At 40.6% G+C, this 13,546-nt stretch overlaps 1 pseudogene; it reads right to left on the bottom strand.

Moving 5' to 3' along the window:
* The window catches only part of LOC147417222 (uncharacterized), a 30,127-nt pseudogene extending 18,406 nt beyond the window's left edge, over positions 1 to 11,721 (bottom strand).
* Positions 11,722 to 13,546: the final 1,825 nt, after the last annotated feature.

Raw genomic sequence — 13,546 nt, forward strand, 5'->3', positions numbered from 1 at the left:
TGACATTGTCTGCGCATGCTTGGATGGTCTAGGAGATGAGTATGTACATTTTAGGTCTTCCATGAATACAAGAGACGACATCCCCGTGTTCCAAGATTTGATTTCTATGCTTATTCTTGAGGAGAAGAACCTTGACACATCTTCTTCTCATGGCAGAAATAATTCTGAACAGCCTTCTATTCTAACTCCAACAGAGGTAGAGGTAGAGGTCGTGGTCGAGGCCCAAGGGGTTGCAGGGGCCAATTTTTGGAAGGTCAATCAAATCAAAACAATACAGGTGGCAGGGGAAACTAGTCTCAAGGCAGGGGGAGTCAAAGAGGTCGTGGTGCAGGATCAAGCAGGCAGCAACATACTCCAGATAGCAGAGAATGTTGGACTTGTGGTGAAAGAGGTCACATGTCACATGACTGTCCAAAGGGAAAAGCAAGTGTAAAGAGAGAACAGGGCAACTATGCATCTACTAGTAGAGATGCAGATGACAGTAAAAACGAGCGCATGTTTGTTATGCAGCATGTAATGAATACAATGACTGCAGAGAATTCCACCCAAGATGATGTTTGGTATGTGGATTCAGGTGCTTCTAATCACATGACGTCCCGTGGAGAGTGGTTTAGAGATATGCACAAACCAGATGTGTGAGGCTATGTGCAGACAGGAGATGACACAGCTCACCCCATTGCTCATGTAGGGGACATACCTCTAAATACAAAGAGTGGAAAATCAAACTACTTAGCAAATGTACTTCATGTCCCAAACATTACAAAGAATCTTGTTTCTGTTAGACAAATGGTTGAGCAGGGTTTGCAGGTTCGCTTTAATCCAAATGGCTGTTATGTAGAAGATTTCCACAATGGCTGTAAGCGGATCACAGAGGGAAAATGTGTGGACGGAATGTTTACGCTGAATGTAGACATGCTTGAGGTAAAAGCTGCATTATTTGCAGAGGGCACAGGTGTTGTGGCTGATGTTGACATTTGGCACAAACGCATTGGCCATGTCAATGAGCAGAGATTGTAAAAGGTTTGCCCAAATTCAAGGTGGATGGTATGCATAAAGTGTGTGCAGCATGCCAGTTTGGAAAACAGTCAAAGGGCTCATTTCCACATGAGCGAAATGTATGTAAAAAGCCACTTGAAGTGGTGCACACATATGTTTGGGGTCCAACCGATATTGCAAGTATACATGGTTGCATGTATTATGTCTCTTTCATTGATGACCATACAAGGAAAGTATGGGTCTACTTCATGCGTAACAAAAGTGAAGTGTTTGGTCACTTTCAAGACTTCAAAGTCATGATTGAGAAGGAGACAGATATGCAAATCAAGACATTGAGGTCAGATGGAGGGGGACAGTACTTCTCCAATGATTTTTCAGATTTTCTGCGAATGCATGGTATACGCAGGCAGTTTACATGCAGATATACTCCACAACAGAATGGGGTCGCAGAAAGAAAAAACAGGCACAATGCAGAGGTTGCACGTGCATTGATGAATGAGAAGAACATGCCTCATCATTTCTGGGCTGAAGCCGTAAATACAGCTGTGTACATTATGAACAGGACACCTACAGCTGCGGTGCATGATGTAACACCTGAGGAAAAGTTTACAGGTACAAAGCCTGATTTGGCACACTTGAAAGTGTTTGGCTGCATAGCTTACGTGCATGTACCAGATGAGTTGCGTAGGAAATTGGATCCTAAAGCAGAGAAATGTATTCTTGTGGGATATTCCCCTGAACAAAAGGGGTACAGGTGCTACAATCCTACTACACGAGAATTACGAGTGAGCAGAGATGTAGTATTTGATGAGATGAGCAACTGGTACAGTAATACACATGGCACTATTGGGGCTGATGTAAAAGATGATGTGGTTGTACAAAATGTGAGGCCAGAGTCACAGGTTTTGAGTGGACCACAAGGGTCCTCTTCTCGTGGCTCTATTGAGAAACCATGGAATGGTAGACTACGTACGCAGGTTACTCCACCAACAGGTACAGGAAATGTATCACGAAAAGGAAAGGAAAAGGTTGATGAACCTCCCTTTATGGCTGATGCATCATCAGGTTTTTCACATGTAGACATGGATTCAGATGGTTCTGAACAAAGTCTTGATGAGGAATTTGGAATTCCGGCTATCAGGACACCTGGTGTAAGGAAAGTACAAGAAGATGCTAGAGGGCAAAGGAGTGACCCAGGACCGCGCAGATCTAATAGAGTCAGAAATCCAGTTCAGAAATTGACTTATGATGGGTATCTAGCGCATCACCAAGCCTACATGGCTAAGGTGATATACGATGTGGATCCCACATGTTTTGAGGATGCAGTTGGAAATGTGCATTGCGATGATGCAATGAATGAAGAGATGGCTGCATTGGAAGCAAACGACACATGGGAGTTGGTGCCATTGCCAAGTTGCAAGAAAGCTATTGGCTGTAAATGGGTGTATAAAACCAAGCATAAGGCTGATGGTAACATTGAGCGTCACAAGGCAAGGCTGGTCGCAAAGCGTTATGCACAGACGTATGGCATAGACTATGAGGAGACCTTTGCTCCAGTGGCAAAGATGACGACTGTGAGAGCTGTCATAGCAATGGCTACATCTAGAGGATGGATTATGAATCAAATGGATGTAAAGAATGCCTTCTTGAATGGTGAGTTGCAAGAGGAAGTGTATATGGATCAGCCACCTGGTTATGTCGATCTAGGTTACCCAGATGATGTATGCAGACTTCTCAAAGCTTTGTATGGTTTGAAACACGGCTCTAGAGCATGGTATGACAGGATTGCCAAGTATCTTGTCAGTATTGGTTTTAGGAGAGCTCATGCTGATCATTCACTCTATGTACGTGAGAGTGATGTGGGGATTGTGGTCATTACCATATATGTAGATGACCTTATTATTGTTGGTGACAATGCTATGGAGATTGACCATGTGAAGGGTCTTCTCAAACAGGAGTTTGAAATGAAAGATTTAGGCGAGTTGCGCTACTTTCTTGGCATTGAGGTGATCAGGACTCCAGAGGGTGTATGGATATCACAGAGACAGTATGCTTTGGACATGTTGTCAAAGTATGGTATGGCTGATTGTAAGCCAATTTCTATCCCCTTGGATGTGAATGCAAAGCTGAGTGCAGAGAAGGGTGATGTTGTTGAGGATGTCAACATGTACAGGAAGATTGTGGGTAGTCTAATCTACTTGACTATCATGAGGCCAGACTTGAGCTACACAGTAGGCTTGGAGAGTCAGTTCATGCAGCTTTCGAGGAAGCCACATTTAGATGGAGTTCGACGCACACTTAGGTATGTGCAAGGTACTCTCGAATACGCATTGTTCTATGCAGCAGATGCACCATTAGCATTGTATGGGTATACAGATGCAGATTGGGTAGGTAGCATTGTTGATATGAGATCTACAAGTGGCTTCATGTTCTCCTTTGGGAGTGCTGTTGTTACTTGGAGTAGCAAAAAGCATCCTACGGTTGCTTTATCGAGCACAGAGGCCGAGTACAGAGGTGCAACAGTTGCGGCATGCGAGGTAGCTTGGCTACGCACATTACTTGAGGACTTGGGAGTGAAGGTGGACCAGCAGATTTTCATCCATTGTGATAACCTCAGAACCATGCAGTTGGCTAGGAACCCAGTGTTCCATGCCAAGACCAAAAACATAGAGGACCATTACCACTACATTCGAGAGCAAGTGTTGGCGGGCAACATCGACTTGGTCTACGTCAGCACAGAGGAGCAGATAGCAAATATCTTTACCAAGGCCCTCGAAGCTAAGAAGATTCGATGTTTCTGGACTATGCTTGGACTCTGCGACATGCAGAGATCGAGGGGGAGTGTTGATATGTTGAGCTATACACCTTGAGCTAGCATCCACTATGGGTCTTGGCCACTGGCGCGTTAGGTGACCGACACGGAGGATCTCTGCCAGTGATTCTACAGCTTGACTACACATATAGTGCCAGCCTAGTACGCTTCTAGCGAGTTCACACTTAGTGACCGCATGTACATATGTGCTACTTTTCAGCTTTAGCACTCAATCATCCGATGTACTCTCTTTTTTCTGTGAAGAAGAAGAAGAAGCTTTCCATCTCTATGTGCTTTGTGCTTGTCTTGTGTAGCTCTCTTGCATCCTCATTCTTTACACATATGTATGTGTTTTGTGTGTGCAAGAGTGTTAGTATGTGCTATGGGGTTGTATGTGTGTCTGTAAGTGTGTGTGTGTGTGTGTGTATGTGGGAAAGAGTAGGTAGTGTGTGTATGTGGGAATGAGGGTAATTAATTATATATTTTATATTTCTTTTTTTTTTAAACGTGCTAGCTTGCTTCACAGATAGCGTGAGTTGGGGGGGGGTGTGAGGTTCCCAACCCGCCTACACCAAGATCGGGATGGGATCCTTGACAGGTCTCTAGGCCTAATAAAAATCAGAGTCTCTAAACATGAAAAATCTAGGGAACTCACCCTTACCATTAACAATGGTTTAGGTTTATAGCCCTAGAATGAGACCTAGTCTTGTCTCGCAGCGGAAACGGGATAACGTATTACAAGTCCAAAAATTATATCGGCCCTATAACTTCCACAAGTTGGGCTAACGTATCCTCAACAACCGCTTTTTTTCCCCTAACATATGTGAGGGCACAGCCGCTGGTGGATTCCTCTTCCAAGTGAAGAAGTTTCTAAAACATTTTAGTGCGCGGGAATGGATAGTTACCTGACTAATCAGGTCCACCCGTCCATGATTGACAATCTTAGTCAATCCCCACTTATCACCCCACACTCACACATGATTCTTTTGTTATTTAATTACTACCACGTTCTTATCACAATTAAAATAATTATTTTTTTAAATTTTCATCACTAGATCTTATTAAGACAACCCTTGAAAATAGTATTGAAAACATTCTTTTAGCAAACATACCTCTTTAAACTTAAGACAGGGTACTGTCAATCTACACATTGACCATAATAACCATGAATAGTACTCTTCTTGTCTCAAGACCACCTAAGGGTGAAAAAATGGCACCCATTCCTTATTCATAATCCGGAGTGGATAAACCCCCACCCAAGGTTCTGGGTGCCCATACACCAAACCAGTTGCCCATACAACGGGGCGGCTCCCCTAGGATAAAAATGGTATCCTAAATTATGTAGAAACATCAAGACATGACACGGAGTAGAAACTCATCGTTCATGGGGGTAACCAACTTAACCGTGGATAGAAAGCCAATCATTATCATCAATTTATACCAAGGAGTCGGAGGTGTCTGGAGACAAGCTGTCTTAAGGATGATCAATCATATCTTTCCAAATTCAAATAGTTTTAACCCAAACAATTCTTTCCTACATTATAAACAAATGCACGTTGGTTCCTTGGAAGTTACCTTCCATTTTTCAGCCAGTTTATCCTTCCTAACCTTACGTATGCAATGCTAACTTAAAAATGAACTTTAAAAGATTTAAGTGAACAAGGTAGAAATCCACCTGGGACTGCTCGTCCATGTGCTACTGCGCTGAAGCCCGCAGAATTTCCTCCGTCGGCCTATGGCTAGGCCCAGCCTCATGGTCATTAGTGGCTTTGTTTCGCTTGTTGCTAGCATCCTCTTCCACAGTAAGAGGATTTCCCCTGGTTTTCTTGGGAGCCATGTCGGAAGCCTTATAAAAAGACTTAATCCATTAGAAGCTTACTTGAATAATCTTCTTTTTCCTTGTTTATCCAAGAATAAGGATTTTTGGAGTAGGTAGGTATCTTTAGTAATCACTTTGATGAGATATTCCTTCTATAACTTAGTTATGTTGTAAGTAATTTTTCCCATCCTTCAATAAGGGTTTTGGACCTCGGGTATTTATTTGGTAATTAGATAAATTCATTTCCTAATTTCCCTTGTCCATTTTATATGAAAATTCGGTTATTTTTATTAAAGATACCTTCCTAAAGTATTTATCTAAAGTTGGGATATTTATTCCTAGATTCCTCAATGTGTTTTCTTCCTCTGATATTTATATCAAAGGTTTTTGAGTTAATTTACTATATTCCCCCTTTTATTTTTTCCTAAAAATAATGTAATTTTACTGGGATATTTAGGTAAACTAATTATCTAATGGTAACATAATTATCATGGGCTTCCAAGGGTGTAATTAACCTTTAGTAAATAACTCAAATCCATTTGAGTTCATTTGTTAATTTTCCCTATTTAAATTGTCCAAAAAACAAGGTATTTTTGCTAAAGTAATTAGACTAATTAATTATCTGAGCCTCTCCTAATTATCACGAGTTCCTTAACACTAATTATTCTTTGATAAATAGCTTAATTCATTCAAGATTAATTTACTAATTTCTCCTATTTAATTGCCTTAAAAACATGGTATTTTTGCTAAAGTAAATAGATAAACTAATGATCTCAGCTTATCCTAGTTATCACAAGTTCCCTAATAGCTAATTAACCTCTGATAAATAACTCATTCCATGTAGGATCAATTTACTAATTTCTCCTATTTAAATTGTCTTAAAAACAGGATATTTCAGCTTAAGTAATTAGATAAACTAACGAAATGAGCTTATCCTAATTATCACAGGTTCCCTAATAGTTAGTTAACCACTAATAAATAGCTCAATGCAATTAGAATCAATTTACTAATTTACTTCAAAAGGGATTATATTGAACATGTAAGAAGTCCTGGCAAATTTTCTGCTTAGTGGCACAAATAAGCTCCAATTTAGATAGTATAGGGTCAAGGCAAAAGGTTATATCCTTAGTGATATTAGTAAAAATACTATTGGAGGCGTCGAATATCCACCTGAACTTATGCTTATGAATTTTATAAGTGGTAAATAACACTAGTAATTTAGTGTTCAGCACAGAGTAGCCTAGAAGTCCTAAGTGTTTAGTAATTTTATTGGTAATTGTTTTTAGTGGAGATTTAATATGACAAAATTCCTTACCAGATACTCAATTACGAGTAGCCTTCCAAGCAAGGTATTTGCAAACGATAGTGGGACAGTTCGAGCTTTTGTCAAGCCCGACAACAAACCATTTATAGAGATTTTAAAAAAATCAAAAGTTAGCTGAGAAGTAAGCCAAGAATCATCAGATGAAAGCCATTTATTAAAAAGTTGTGAATTATGAAGGAAGCATTGCTTCACAACTTTCCTTACGTCCGGTAGGACTATCATCTCCAGTCGGATAGCACTGACAAGGTTAGTGAGACAACTTAGTATAGTTGATAGAGCAAGGTAAGGGTTAAGGTAAGGGTTTTTGAGAAATTTAGGTATATGATTAATCCCTTTGACCAAAATTCTATGAATTTTAGTAGTTTCAATAATGCTAAGATCACAAGTGCAAACATTGTTACCAAAAGCCTCAAAATTTTTGCAAAAGGTGGTAAACTGAAATCATGTACAATGAGAAACAGATTCTTGCCAAAGAAAGTCATTATTATAGATCAACCTCTTTATGTTATGTTAATATTTCCATCCTATGAGTATATTGTTGAGTAATTTGTGATTACCAAAAAACAGATCAAAGCACTCACAAAAAGGATTTTTTGGGTGAATCCAATCGAGGAGTACATTGTGAAAGAGATAGTGTATGTAGATGAAACCATTGTCCGGATCCACTTTGTTGAGAGTTCTTGTTCTGCAAGGGCTTGTACTAACTTGCAGTATCACCAAGGTTTAAAATTCATGGAAGTTCCTGATGGGGGGAGACCTACCTCTTCCTCTTGTAAAGCTACGAACTCTTCCTCGGTTAAAGGATGAACTAGGTGTTAGGAAGGAAGTGAAGGAGTTGGGGGTGATCTAAGAGTTAGCCCTTTTGAGAGCAGGGAATTCGTCCTCATCAATACAAGGTTTAAGAAGACTAGTGATGAGCGTAACACCTTTAAAGTTAGCATAAGTAGTTAAGTAAATATCGGGTTCATCAGATTTCAACTCTTTTGAGATATCAAGAATCACTCCACGAAAGATGTTAAAGGCAGTCTGTGCAATTACAATTTTCTTAGCTTGGCCGCCTAACCAAGAGCAAATGAGGGAGAGATGAAAATCCACATGTTTTTCCTGTAAAAGTAAGTGCAGATGGTTGAGAATAAACCAAATGGTATGATCGAACCACATGATGTTGGTATCACAATATGTTTTAGGGTCAAGAAATCTGCCGGCACATTTTACATAAGGACAAAAGACATTCCAGATGGGTTCAGCGTAAAATTCAGGGTTGCTCTTGGCAAATTCCATGTTTCCTTTAGTATGGATGTACAAGCCTATATTGGAGGGGCACTTGGAGTGGTCAATGAGATTGAGATTGAAGGGACTTGATAAGCTCCCCTTTGTCCAAAAATTGCCCTCCTTTTAGAATCTTGAGTCTGCAATCTTCCACAGTAGAGGCACGGAGGTTGGCGAGGTATACCCAAGTTTCACTCAAAATAGGTGCTAAGAAAGCTTTGTTGGGCCGGACCCAAAGCTGATGGTCGACCCTAAGGGATTCAATTTCAATTTGTCTAACAGACAAGACAGGAAAAACTTTGGAAATTTTAGGTATCATTTCCAGGAGGTTTGAGTCATTGAGGGAGCAAAGATTACTCTGAAATTCCTTAACTGCTTCAAAGGATACACTATCCCAACAGAAGATTCCACGAGTTTGCGGAATATATGGAGTAGCACGTGCGCACCCAAAAGAGGGACTGAGCCCACATAACTTCCTAAGAAAGACATATCAGCACCAGAGGAGGAAAATAGGGAAAGCTATTGCTGGTATTGTGAGGATAATAGAGGAAGTTGGGCAATGTAATGGGTAATTAATTCCACTCCTTCCAAGGAGTCTTTATCCAAAGTTACCCAATCACTAATAGATATCATATGTTAGACATATAATTTCTTGTCAGAAGTAAGAACCAAATCATAAATTAGTTGAGAAGCATCCAAGCTACTAATACATTTGAGTACAAGAGAAGTGGCCACTAAGAGGGGCTCTGAGGACAATTCCAATCCTTGTGAGAGAGCAAGAGTCTGCAATTTTATCAAAAAAGTGTGGTGAGGTTCATTTATACTTACCATGGTAACTAATACAATATTTGGACTTCCTAGAGATTAAGGGTCTAATTATAACTCTCAAAGCATTCTTTGGTTTATGGTCCTTAAGGTATAACTTAATTTGTTCAAGAATCTTTGCATGATTCTCAGGGTTTTGATTAGTGCTCATGCGAGCTGTCTTTCTATAGGGCCAGCAGTCCTGAAAAGGGAATAGTGTAAACATAAATAACAATGGAAACAATAACTGTAAATTTTTGGGTCTGCAAACCTTCAACCAACAAACTCAAAGACTATAGTAGCCGTGAGCAAGGGACTAGAAAAGGAGTCTAAGAAGGACCACCTAACACCAGTCAACCGATCAAGGGATTACAGACTGTGGGTCCAACTTAGAACTCAATTTCCAAGAAAATTTCCAAAGCCAGCATCCCGGTTTCTCTTGGAAAGAAAAACCTTATGTATACGATGTGTGTGTAGCTGCAAAATCTTAGATAATAAGACATAATTGAATTTTTACATTCCAAAGACAGCTGGCAATGGAACAAGGAATAGATAAGTACAAAAATACCTTAGTATTAGAATCATATAAGCACAATATTTGTAGGAAAGAGATCCCCGTTCTGTATGCAGATAGTAAAGGAAATTCCCCAATCCTAAGTGAATGTTCCATCCAGAGTCGGATAGCTTGCCAAAGTAAAAAAAAACCTTCCAAGATAAGATAGAGTCCTTACCTGCATCCATCCAAACACGACAACAATTTAGTTAGCCTTGTATGTGTTTTACAGGTATCAATGGACCATACCAGTTGTTATCCATGTCCATCTTACAAACTTTTTTTAAAACCTTAACAAGATTAGTGATATATGTGTACAAAATGTTCTTCTTTTTCTTCTCTTTTTTAACAACCCAAGTTTCTAACAAAGAATATCATTTTGATTAGAAGGCCACCACCCCTTCTAATCCAAGTGTCATAGTCCCCTATCAAAATATACTTCAAGATTAGTGAAACTCTACCATGTCAAAAAAGAAGCAAAAAAATTCCTTTTGAAGTTCAAAAAAATATCAAGCTAGTTTATGTTAGTTTAGGTTAAATAAAGTTCAAGATCATCATGGTATATGGAATTCAAAACTTCCTTTAGATTGTATATCTTTTACCTGATAAAGCTCTATGCACATTAAGTGGCAAGGCCCTTCAAGTAAAAACCCATGAAGCTCTAGAGAAAAAATGTGCCATTATTGTTTTTGTTTCTAAACTATATCTGTCTTTGTAATACATAGTTCTTTAACAAGACAACTTGTAATGAAATAGGCCCAATACTTGCAGGCAATCAAAAAAACCAAATAACCTAAGAATAGTTCAATACCCAAATGCAGCCAGCAGTCCAAGCCTCCCAAAATTATACCATAGGCCAGAAAAGAGGTGGTATCAAACAAGAAGATACCCGGCACCATAACATCCCTGTGCCAATCCAAGGGGCACATACCATATATTCAAATGCAAAAAAACTATCCCATAGTGTATACTTACCTTAATTGGCTGAGGTTCTTTAGTAAGGAAAGTTTTTGTTACAATGTAGCAGGTGCACCCGCCAAGCAAATGTGGCAGAAGTACAAGATTTAACTAGTTAGTGAATTGGTACAGCAAACGTATGCAGCCGGGCCAACAACCCCCACACATAGTGCGCAAGAAGTAAAATTGGCACACCTCATAATCACATAGCCCAATCGATGGAATATAGACAGTGAACCATTAGTCCATGCTTCTCAACTCCAATCCCAAACTATAACTGCCCATGCAATTAACTCCTTAAAGCCAGTAATGTAATGAAGCAATAGAGCAATGGTTAGCACCCAGGGGGGAAAACACCCTGTAAAAATTTGTTAAGAGCAAGTGAATTCTACGTTTAGGCCAGCCAAGCGATAGGAACACCAATTTTCCTTATTACACTAAATGTAAGTGCCAAAGACCACCCTTAACAACTTTTTCCATGATGAGTAAAAAAATACAAATCATATCATCTATGAAAAGTATATACACCTGTTGTGCACAGTGTGAAAAAAACAGTAATTGACAGTCGAGAATCCCGTCCTAACCCAGCATGGTCACAAGTAGTAAACACCTAAGGCAAGGAAAAAAATTCCCACCATGCTATTGTTTCGCAACCATTTAGTGCTCAGCTTATTGTGCCAAATAATAGTAGATGAATGCTTAATGTAAACATAAAGCAAAAAAATTCCAACATAACCAATAGTAGGCAAGCCAGTAGAGACAGATGAGTAGTGAGCTCCATAGCTCCTTTTGTGAAGCAATAAGTAAGTCTTCTCAAACACAACAACATGACAGAATCAACACAGGCTAAGGAGTGTGCAAAGAATGAGAGATGGATCTTGTCCATGATCAAAAGGACCTTGCCCCTGAGTATTAGTGTGCTCATGCATGTGTGTGTCAATGGAGGCCTTTGCCTGTTGCGTAAGTTTTATCACTAATGTAAATAATTTAGTGCCATTTTCATTTAGAGATGCAAAATTTCCTTCCATTACTAATATGCATCTCTAAAGTGTACAAAACTCTTGAATATCAAGAAACTCATAAGAGTCATCACCTCCGGTACCGTAGCGGGCACCCTCCGTGAGAGCATCCAACCGCAAGCCATCATGGGTAGGATCAAGTGTATGATGCTCAAAATCAAAATTCATGTTGATATCTGAATCCATGGCAACATCGTACAGTGGAAGGAATAGAAGGAAAAATACCTCGAGTCAAAAAATAATCCTGTAGTTGTAGGATGCACTGCAACAGTTAATTAGCCGTGCTAATTACGTTAGTGGTCCAAGATTTAAGCAACCGGTAAATTTGTTGGTAGTCCAAGATTTAATTCACCGATAAATTCATTCATTCAAGGGTACCGCGTAGATTTGTCACAGTCGGCTTAAGGTTCCAAAGAAACTATTGATGATGGACACTAAGGGGACAATCATAAGGATTTTCTGCACTTTAAAAGTATTTGCACCAAACGGACTACATGTCCATGAATGTCGCGGCTTGTCCGACGAGATGTGAGTTTGCTTGTATTGTCAAGCGAGGTTGACTGCGTGTCGAGTGGGCATGCCCCCTTGTTAGCCTTAAGAAAATTTTGTTTTTGTGACTATCCCAAGGCCAACGGCCTTAGGACTTCTTAATAGTGAGGAAAGAAACTTTCACAGAGACGATGATGGTGTTGCTCCTATCGCGCAAGGCTATTTCCTTGATGGGGGTGTACGTGATGCCTTCCACAGGCCACTCTCGTGATGGGTACTGCAGGGCTAGCGTGCATTCACCCTCCGAGCAAAGCAGCACAAGGTTCAGGTGAGGTCGAGTGCGTGTCCCTCCCCACCTCAAGAGGTTCTGCACACGCTCTTCCACTCCGGCGCCTTCCTCCCTTAGCAAGATACAATCCCCACAACATGCAACATGCAAGAGCTTCTAAGGCTTAGAAGCACCATGCCTTCTTTCCCCCAAAAAAGCAACTTGGCTCTTGATACGAATGTAAAAACTAAGGTGACTCAACCCTGGAATCCACCTCCCAAGCTCCCACTATATAGGCAGGCTCCTAGCCTTTTCCCTAGCCGGATTCCCTTGTCCACGCTGCCTAGTCTGGACCCTGGCCCATCCAGTCCAAGACTACCTAGCCTTGCCCTTGTCCTGACATAAAGACCAAAGAGTGCGGTTTGTAGACAAGGTGGAAGCGCTAAAGATAGAGGAGATTCTTGAGCTTCAAATAGACAAGGAAACTGGGTCGAGTGGAAATAGCTCTATGGATGTAGATACGAGTTGGGAGATCAAGTCTTCTCAATCCAGGTATGATGAGTTCTACCTCTTACATGTGAGTGGAGAAGCAGTGAGTGTGTACAAGGACCAGCACAAAGTGCAAGCCAAGGTGTCTAGGGAAGACCAAGTGTAACGGTCTAGGCCTACGAGTGATGATGTGCAAGTAAAGCTGGTGTGCAGTGCCATGCTAATGGCTGTGTTGGTGAAGGTATCAATGTAGTATGCCATATTGGTGCAACAGGTGCAAAGTTTTTCCAGGAGGAATATAGCAGCCGTGCCCATGGAAGAAGACAAGGGTAATGCGATAGAGAATGAGTTTCTCTCTTCTTTAGTGGATCTTGATGCAACGGTAGAAGAACAGGTGGTTGCAACTGACAAGCAGGTGGTGCTTATCAACGTGGAAGGGCCAGTTGAGGAAGAGTAGCTACACAATGCTAGACTTGAGGGCATGGTAGGTGAGAAAGGCAATGCGAAGTCAAAGTTAGAGGTGCTTCCTATGTAGTGAGTGCACTTCATGACAAGTGATGTGGATTCCAAGGCAGTGTCCAAGCTTTCTAAGAAGGTTTGTGAGTGGTGTTTAAAGGGGATGCTAATAAAGGTAACTGTGAAGTGTGTTGTTGAGCAGGTATAAGGTCTGCTAAATGAAGATCTATCTCTACATGGTTGGGAGGGTGGGTTAAGTATCTCAAGTATGCCAGGTCTACTTGGTGCGAG

This window comes from Adiantum capillus-veneris, unplaced genomic scaffold, assembly GCF_014529385.1.
Source record: "Adiantum capillus-veneris isolate H3 unplaced genomic scaffold, ASM1452938v2 Hic_scaffold_321, whole genome shotgun sequence".
NCBI classification, from domain to species: Eukaryota; Viridiplantae; Streptophyta; class Polypodiopsida; order Polypodiales; family Pteridaceae; genus Adiantum; species Adiantum capillus-veneris.